We start from the raw sequence: 9,874 nt of genomic DNA on the forward strand, positions 1-9,874 counted from the left end.
TGCTGGCAGCTTCTCAGTGGGTGGGACAACAGACGGCCACAGCACAGAAAACAACGGAAAGTCTCTTCCAATTATCACTTCATAATGTAAATTAGTCACAACCCCCACCTCGTGGCACCGCCTCCCCGCTGGCGTGCTGATTACCACTAGTGCGGTGGGATAGTCTTTTAAGTCTCCATGTATACACAACACCCCAATTTTCCGACCCGTATACTCGCTGGTGTGTATCCAACTGGTTCGTACCAGGGTTACAAGACTCCCTGAGTCCAATAGGGCCACAGCCGGGGTGCCCTCCACTTCCACCCGACACAAATGTTCCATATTGGGACCTTTTGGGGTACCCATTGCACACATCGGTTCAGCATAGTGGGACTGGCGGTACCCAAAATTTGTGTCCATGGGTTCAGTCAGGTTGGGGCAGTCAGCTCTCCTATGACCTGGTTCCTGGCACTGCCAGCAGATTATGGGGCTCCTTACTTCCCCAGATAAGTCCTGAGCGGTCTTCCTGGGCTCCGCTCGCCGAACCAGGGGTGGGGACATAGGGAACCTTCCTGTTACCTTCCGGGGGGGTCCCTCCCTGTAGCTCTTTGGTAGCCCCATACCTTTCTATGAGGTCTATCATCTGCATGGCATTAGTAGGGGATGCCTGTCCGATCCATGTCTGGAGGGAGTGGGGCAAAGCCCTCCAAAATTTATCAGTCACTATGCGGTCCAGCATGGCCATGGGCGACAACACCTCAGGCTGCAACCACACGTAATACTGGGACTGGGCTGGCTTGGAGGGCGTAAACTCCCACTGGTGTACCCGCTGGGCCCGCACTAACACATTTACCCCAAGACGAGCCAGTATCTCACCCTTGACGACCGTGTAGTCCACCCTTTGCTCTGGGGGTAGGTCCTGATACGCCTTCAAAGGTCCTGGGGTCAGAAACGGAGCGAGGACATCCGCCCTATGGTCCCGGGGTAGCTTCTCTCTCTCAGTGACTCCTTCGAACATCTCCAGGTATGCCTCCACATCGTCTGATTTCTCCATCTTGGGAATCGCTATACGAACCGCTTTCCGGACCTCATGGATTCCCCGGTCAGCTCCTTTTGCCTGCGCTGCCGTGATATGCTGTATCAACAGCTGATTGGTTTCCTGCTGCTGCTGCATAGCCTGCTGCTGCATAGCCTGCTGTCGCATGGCCTCCTGTTGCTGCTGCCGCATGGCCTCCTGTTGCTGCTGCATAGCCTGTATGAGCGCTTTTACCGTGGCCTCCATTTCTGGAAAGTTCCCCGCCTGGGTCTCTGCCACTCGTTTCACCCAGGACATAGGCTGGGGTACAAATCAAAAATAAAAAAAAGCCTGGCCTCACTGCTTCTTCCCGCATTCAGTCCACCAGTTGTAGGGATTCACTCTGGTAGGCAATAGCCGGGCGGCAGTAACGAGGCAACACACAGGCATAAAGTCCAATTCCAGTGGTTTTAATGACACTCAGTAACCAGCAGCTTAACAAAACATGAGGAAAACCAAACACATACTCCAGCTTGGAGAACCACTGGTCCCAGACTCACCCCTTGCACGGGACGGGCGTAACAAAGCGGCTGCCAGGTCCTGCGGCATCCGCCAGGTGCCATTCCTGGGGTTCTTCCGAGTCTTGCTGCTATAGTCCTGCAGCACGGGAATCCTGAATACAAGTTTCAGGCTGAGTCCACACAAGTTCCTGTAGCTTTCAGAAACACACACTGTGGTAATTACCAACCTCCATTACATAGGGCCTAACCCCTCCCACCAGTGAGGTAGACACCACATGGGCTGATCACGTGACCCTGACATCATCGCAGGTCCCATCTTTAGGGAAAAACCCGGCCAAACATTAATCTGCTGGGAGAAACATATCTTGCATCCAGTAAAACACCACTATATATATATATATATATATATATATATATATATATATATACACACATGTCATTGAGACATATATATATATATTTTTATGTGTGTAAAAAATAGGAACAGCACAAAATACCTTAGAGCAGTGCACGTTTCTCCAGACACAATTATGTCCATAGCAGAAAAAAAAGGAAAAAAAAGAAAGCAGCACCAAAATAATAGTGGTGTGAACTGTTTAATAGCCTAGTGGCGTGGCAACATTTTGGATATGGCAATCCTTTCTCAATAAATATGTACTGTATACAGGGCCGTATTTAGAGTTTGTGCTGCCCTAGGCACTTTTCGTGCTGCCTCCCCCATTTGTGAGTATGACTAATGCAGACACTGTCGGCAGTGACTTAGGCTGTGTGCACACGCTGCGGATTTTGGTGCGTTTTTTTCATCATCGAAAACATTTTTGATGCGGTTTTTGGTGCGGTTTTCATGCGGTTTTTGAGTGCGGTTTTTGGTGCAGTTTTGACTGCGCTTTGCAAAGCAGACAACATACATAAAGTTATGGCAACTTGAATGAGGAAAAAAAAAAGGTGATGTCATTTCCTTGGCCAACCCCCACCATTCTCCATTTTGCTAGCCAAAAGCAAGTATCAGCACAAACATCCAGCATTCAAGTGCCCAGTATAGTGCCCTGATGGCCGAGAACCAGATCACACAGCGGTGCCTGCTCCGCAGGCCATATCGAATCCTTTTGATGTGGTTTATGCTGCAAAACATTAATCGCCACAGAGAGGAGGTAAGTCTGGTTTCACCTTACGTTTTATTGTGCAGCACATCATGCGCTATAGGTCGCATCTGCAATGCTTCCCTATCGTTACCATGGCGGCCGCAGGGTATAGTGCTTGCATGCGTTAATCATCAGTTGCAATGCATTGGAGTACTATTGGCGTAGTACGCTGACAATCGCAGCATGCTGTCATTGGCACGGAGCGTAGGATACGGAGGAGAAATATACGCCTGGTGCGAGGGACCCCATAGAGAATCATTGGTCCGTGTCTAATGCGTGTTTTAAGCGCCTCTCACTCGTCCGTATTCCTCGCCAGGGTGGCTTAAGGTTTTTTACAAAATTGCTTCCGAACCACTCCTATGGTAGTGGCTAAATATTCAGCATCTCAATTTTTTTCATAATGGTGGCAAGAATTGTGCCATAGGAGTGGAAACCATCCTTTTAATTTACTGCTTTATGTGCGGATGGTACCCATGGTCTGGAGTAGTGGTTACTGTGTTCCAGACCAGGATAAATTAATCTGGTAACCAATATATATATAAAAAAAAAACACAGTGATATACTCATCCTCCGTCGGACTATGTGGTCCTTTGAGCCGCTCACCACGCTCACGGCATCTTCCGTTCAGTTGCCGTTTTGTCTAGTGGGGGACATTGTTTTTATTTTTTTGGGAACATGCTGTCTTTAGGACAGATGCAGAATAGGCAGCGGTGCGAGTTTCTTTAAGTTGTGCTGAAGTTTGGCCAGCTAATATGCTATGTGTGCACATTGCCTCTTTGTTTTTTCTTTACATTTATTTGTATTTTAGTTGCAGGAGCGACGAAGGAGGAAGAGGAACAGACGGATGTGGGTGCACCTGCTTGTAGCTGAGCGACAGGAGAAGGGGCATTTTTATGTCCTTTACCAAGATTTGAGGCGGTAAGTTCAAAATATCTTTAATCCGTCTCTTCAAATATTATCATTATGAATTTAAAATGTTTGTCATGATATCATTTCAGCTATCCGGACAAATTCATCTTGTTTTGTCGGCTGTCCAATCCGGCATTCGACCGATTGTTACATATATTGGCACCACATCTGACCTTTGCGGACACCATAATGAGGAAGGCGATCACTGCTGAGGAAAGGCTGCTCATCACCTTGCGGTAAGTATATATTTTTTGGTTTGTATGTGATTGAGGCTCTTTCACACGTCACTCACACATAGATGGACATGGATATCTTTTTAACATTTTTTCATGTAGTCTCTTAAATGGGAATATGTTAAACATGTTTAATTACTTGTTTTGCTAACGTTTCTAATATTGTTTTTCTTTTTCTTTGCAGATTTTTGGCCACAGGAGAGAGCTATACATCCCTACACCTCCAATTTAGAGTTGGTAAATCCACCATCTCGCAAATTGTGAGGTGCACATGTAACGTGATCTGGCAGAAATTGCAGCCCATGGTGATGCCTTCCCCAACCGAGGAGACTTGGCTGCAGGTCGCAGCAGGCTTTCAATCTGTGGCCAATTTCCCAAACTGCATAGGTGCAGTTGATGGTAAACATGTGAGGGTTCAGCAGCCACCACGATCAGGATCACGCTTCTTTAATTATAAGAAGTATTTTTCGGTGGTCCTGATGGCGGTGGCTGATGCACATTACAAATTTGTTGCCATTGACGTTGGTGCCTATGGTAGTACTGGGGATTCTCGGGTGTTGCGATCATCACAGATTGGTCAGCAAATTCTTCAAGATGGCGGAACGCTCCCAGCCCCAAGACCTTTGCCGGGTTCCACAGATCCAGTGCCCTTTGTGATGGTATCGGATGAGGCGTTTTCCTTAACGACAATCCTGCTGCGCCCATACCCACGAAGGGGACTGGATGACCGGCGGAGGATTTTTAATTATCGGCTGAGTCGTGCACGCAGATATGTGGAATGCACCTTCGGGATCATGACTAGTCAGTGGAGGATCTTTCATACTGCCATCCAGTTGGATACAGACACCGTTGATGCTGTGATTAAGGCCTGCTGTGTACTCCATAACTATGCTCGGGAGTACAGCTCAGAGGTAGATTTGGAGTACCAGCAGCCACAATGTAATCAGCTGCGCAACGTGTGTCTGGGAAGACCATCCAACTCTGGTGTGCGTGTGAGAGAAACCTTTACTGACTATTTTATGAGTCCCGAAGGTGCCGTGCATTGGCAATACTCCTGTGCTGGTGTTGGGCAGCCTGACCAGCAGTGAAAGATGGAAGAACAGAGTGTCACAAAAGAAAGGACCACTCAAGTTGTAATGAAAAACTTTTTCAACATTTTTAAAAAAAAATTAGGTTGTATTAATCAGTAAAAACAATTCTGATTCTGTATTGACGGTGTGTGTTTCATTTATTTCACCTCATTTTCATTCTTCAAAGCCTACACACAGTACATTGGCTGGAAATCCTACAGTTTCTGCAGCATCAACCACCTTTTTGACCCTCCCGCCCATAGTCCTTTGATTCTCGACACATGACAGGCAGAGATCACTGCATTTACATTAATCTGTCCCAAAAATAACAAACAAATTGTAAATACAATATTTTTTATTTAGAAAACAATATATAAATTCAAGGACATTGTTGGCATCGAAAAACTAGAAATACAGCCAAATATTATTACATTTGAACAACTCCAAAACGGACCTTTTTAAACAACACAAATTTTTGGGGGGATTATTGTGTTGAAGCGGGCAAGGTGTTCGAAACAGACAACATGTCTAATTATTGTAACAAATATTTTGTGCACCATTGACAGTAACAATTAGGGTAGATAATGGTACTCAGGGGTATACGGATAGTTGGCCTGGGAGCTGCCTGAGTCAGAAAAGTAATTGGTGTTATTTGTTGGCCTATACTCCGTTGGCCGCTGCTGTTGGGTGGGTGGTGTGGGTCGGAACAGGTTAAAAACGCCCATTAAAATATTAGTGTATGATGCTATGGGAGCAGGGTCCTGTAAAGCAGTGATTGACATCTGCACCATTGTCATTAATATAGACTACCTCTCCGGTGTCAAGCTTCGAATTTTATTGGCAATTGTCATGCCGAAGAAATCAAATTCATCCTCGCTTGTGGTCTTTTTAATCAAATCTAGTGTATCCGAGGATGCCTTTAAGGTGGTGTCAATGTGTTTTTTTTTGGTTCTTTTCTTGCTCGGCTCTCCAGACACCGGAAAGGCAGTGTCTACACATGCTTCTGAGGAACCCAATGGTTCATCAGCTGCAGAAACAGATGGGGCTACATCAGAAGGTGTGTTGCGACATGGTGCCGAGATGTCACCTGCCTCACAAGACCCTGCTCCATCTTCTGATTCATTGACGTTTTCAATTATGTTCCCTTAAGTGCTGTTGAGAGAAAAAAGGAAAAAAACATGAGGATTAAAAATTACATATTTTATTCGGACAAACTGTTTGGCCAACTCCAAAAAAATTTCATGACAACTGCGGTGCCCCATTTTACATTGCATGATTATAACGCATGTTTGTATTTTACTCATTTGGAATCAGTGCGTGCTATATATACACAGTGCAAATTATCTTTGCTGTCAATCAGCGCCAACAAATGGCAGCGAAACATGCAGTATTGTTAGAAGCTGCTGCACATGTCAGAATTTATTGGAGCTTCACAAGCACTTTATAACGCATAGTGAAGATATCCAATAGAGACCAAAAGTTCTTAGACATCTTTTCATTCAAAGACTTTTATGTATTTTCATTATAATGAAAATTGTAGAATCAGTACGAAGGGCTAAAAAGTATACAATGACAAAGGTGAACGGATGGACTTGCAATGCTTGTTTAACACCGTGTAGCATGGAGGAGGAGGTGTGATGCTGTGGGGGTGCTTTGCTGGTGAAACTGTTGTGGATTTAGAAATGTATGGCATTGTGAACCAGCATGGCTACCACGGAATCTTTAGGCGGCATGCTCTTACATCCGGTTTGCTGTTCGTTGGGACATAATTTGTGTAGTCAACAGGACAATGACCAGAAACACACCTCCAGCCTGTGTAAGGGCTATTTGACCAAGAAGTACACTGATGGGGTGCTACGCCAGATGACCTGGCCTCCACAGTTACCAGACCTGAACCCAAACAAGATGGTGTGGGTTGAGGTTGGCCCGCAGAGTGAAGTCAAACAAGTGCTAAGCATCTGTGTAAACTCCTTCAAGACAGGTGGAAGACAATTTCCAAGGAGTAACTGGAACCATCAGTGTGCTAAGCATTTCAGAAAATTAAAAAGATGTAAAATTTCTATATCCGAGAAGTAATTGAAATAAAGAAAACTGTTTGAATGCGGTATTTTTTTTTGGCGTAAACTTACCTTCGTAATGTCCGGCTGGTGATGAGAAACTGAAGTTCTTGGAAGTACGGAAATGTTCTGCTGGTTGGGGATGCGCCACTTTTTTGACAGCTGGCAATGAATTTATTAAACCTGTCCCGAACCGAACGCCAACGTTGTTTGACATCACTGTCTACAAAAGAAAGACAACAAGATTTTTACCACCTTTTTTGCTTTAATAACAAGTGATAACAAAAATAATCCTGAAAAAGTTAGTTACCAATTTGTGACTGTGTGGCTTTTGGAAAGGAGTGCCAGTCAGGGTACAGATCACTTAAAATTTTGCCCCAGCAACGATCCCTGTTGCCACGATCTTTGTACAGCCTGTCTGCCGGGTCCAAAGGGCTGGGTAATCACGCACCTACACACAAATAGAAAATGGAATTAGGAACTATATCAGTTACACTAATAAAAATCTAAAAAACAAAAATTTACATATAAGCCCTAACAACTAATTTAGGTAGTGAGCACTGATATTGTATAGCTACTAAAAGTAGCCATACGTTAGCGGCTTCATATTTTTCGAATGTGAGTGAGGGGATAATACTCATTGCCTTTTCATAGGCTATTAATATCAACCCGCAGTTGTCTGCGTTTCCTTTCTGAGTGCAAACTTGTATGTAGATGCAACGTCCACCCTATATTTTGGTGCCAGAAATGCATAGCAGACAACTATGGGATGGTAAATGGAGGCTGGGTTGGGGTTCATAAACATGGCCTGTTTTGAGGCTCTGATTGGCCACAGTTGTATGCGTTTCTTTTCTGGCTGTAAAATTCCTGGGAGGCCTAAAATAATTTTGACGTGGGGTTCCCCTATATTTTTGGCTCAGAAAGGCAAAGCAGACAGCTGTGGCCTAGGCCCCGTCACACTAAGCGACTTACCAGCGATCCCGACACCGATATCAAGGTGTCAGGATCGCTAGTAAGTCGCTATGTGCTCGCTGGTGAGCTGTTACACAGGCAGCTTCACCAGCGATCAGCACAGCGATGCCGAGCGGACGGCATCGCTGGCCACCCGTTAAAAATTGTATTAAAATACAAAATCTTTTTATTCTCACCTTCCGATGACGCTACGGTACCAGTGATCCTTTGCGAGAATGACCGCGAGAATGTCACGGTCTCGCGGCAACGACGTCTCGCGCTCATTCGTGCAAAGGATCACTGTGACCGGAGCGTGGAGAGAGGCCGGAAGACTGCGCGGGACATTGGAAGGTGAGAATCACAATATTTTTTCGAGTTTATTTATTTTTTTTAAACCTGATCGCTGGTCTCCCGCCTGTCACACGCAGCGATGCGTGCTGGCCAGCGGGAGACCAGCGACCAAAGAAATGTCCATAGATTTCCCAGAGCGATCAGCGATACCGGCAGGGGTGCCGCTCGCTGAGCGCTCTCACACACAGCGATTTCGCTGGTGAGATCGCTGTTACGTCACAAAAGTTGTGACTCTGCAGCGATCTCGCAAACGAGATCGTGGCCTCTCAAGGCAGGGAACAGGGTATTTGTGGGAAGCTTATTTGCTATTTTAAAAAATTACCAAAAACTAAACTTAATACGTGCTGTTCCCCCTATTTTTTTGGCCCACAAAGCCTATGCAGACAGCTGCAGGCTGATTACCATGTGTTAAATATCTTGCCGAAGCTGTCTGCGTAGCCATTCAGGCTTTAAAAAAAGAGGGGGACCCCCCAAAAAAAATGACGTAGGGGTCCCCCATATTTTAGGGCCAGAAAGACTAAGCAGACAGCTGCGGGCTGATATTTCCAACCTGGGAAGGGGTTAATATCCATGTCCCCTTTCCCAGGCTATGAAGATCAGCCCACAGCTGTCTGCGTTGCCTTTCTGGCTCTAAAAAAAAGGGGGACCCCCCCAAAAAAAATGACGTAGGGGTCCCCCATATTTTAGGCCCAGAAAGACTAAGCAGACAGCTGCGGGCTGATATTTCCAACCTGGGAAGGGGTTAATATCCATGTCCCCTTTCCCAGGCTATGAAGATCAGCCCACAGTTGTCTGCGTTGCCTTTCTGGCTCTAAAAAAAAGGGGGACCCCCCAAAAAAAAATGACGTAGGGGTCCCCCATATTTTAGGCCCAGAAAGGCTACGCAGACAGCTGCGGGCTGATATTCATAGCCGAGGAAGGGGTCATGGATATTGCCCCCCCGGCTACAAATATCAGGCCGCAGCCGCCCCAGAAATGGCGCATCAATAAGATGCGCCAATTCTGGCACTTAGCCCCTCTCTTCCCACTCCCGCACCACGTCGGCGGGATGTGGGGTAATAAAGGGGTTAATGTCACCTTTGATCGGTGACATTAAGCCCGGTTAATAATGGAGAGGCGTCAATTAGACGCCGATCCATTATTAATCCAATTATAAAGAATGGAAAAAAACACACAGACACATTAAATAATAATTTTTATTCAAATAAAAACCACTGTTTTTGACAAAATTTTATTGCACGCTCAATCCATTTGGGATGCCATCGATCACCTAGAGAAAAAAAAACAAACAAACCAACTAAGATACCTACCGTTCCGTCGCAGTCAATTTAAACGAGTGTCCCACGTCGATCAATCATGGAGAACAGTCACATCAGCAGATGTGACCATTCTCCATGTCACCAGAAACACACTGACAGGAGCTCTGCTCCTGCAGTGTGTAACTGCGCATGTGCCTACAGTTTACCAGAGTTCAGTGACTCCGGTAACCTCATTTACGGCACTGCTGCGATGGAAAGGTCACACGCAGCAGAAGAGCCGTAAAGCGAGGTCCCGGAGCGGCCGAACACCGGAAAACTCGCCCGAATACTTCCGAGATCGCCGTGGGACCTTTGTTTTTTGTTTATTTTCTGCGGACATTTTATTTT

Source organism: Dendrobates tinctorius, unplaced genomic scaffold (assembly GCF_039654945.1).
Source record: "Dendrobates tinctorius isolate UK_male_01 unplaced genomic scaffold, ASM3965494v1 ptg000022l, whole genome shotgun sequence".
Classification (NCBI taxonomy): domain Eukaryota; kingdom Metazoa; phylum Chordata; class Amphibia; order Anura; family Dendrobatidae; genus Dendrobates; species Dendrobates tinctorius.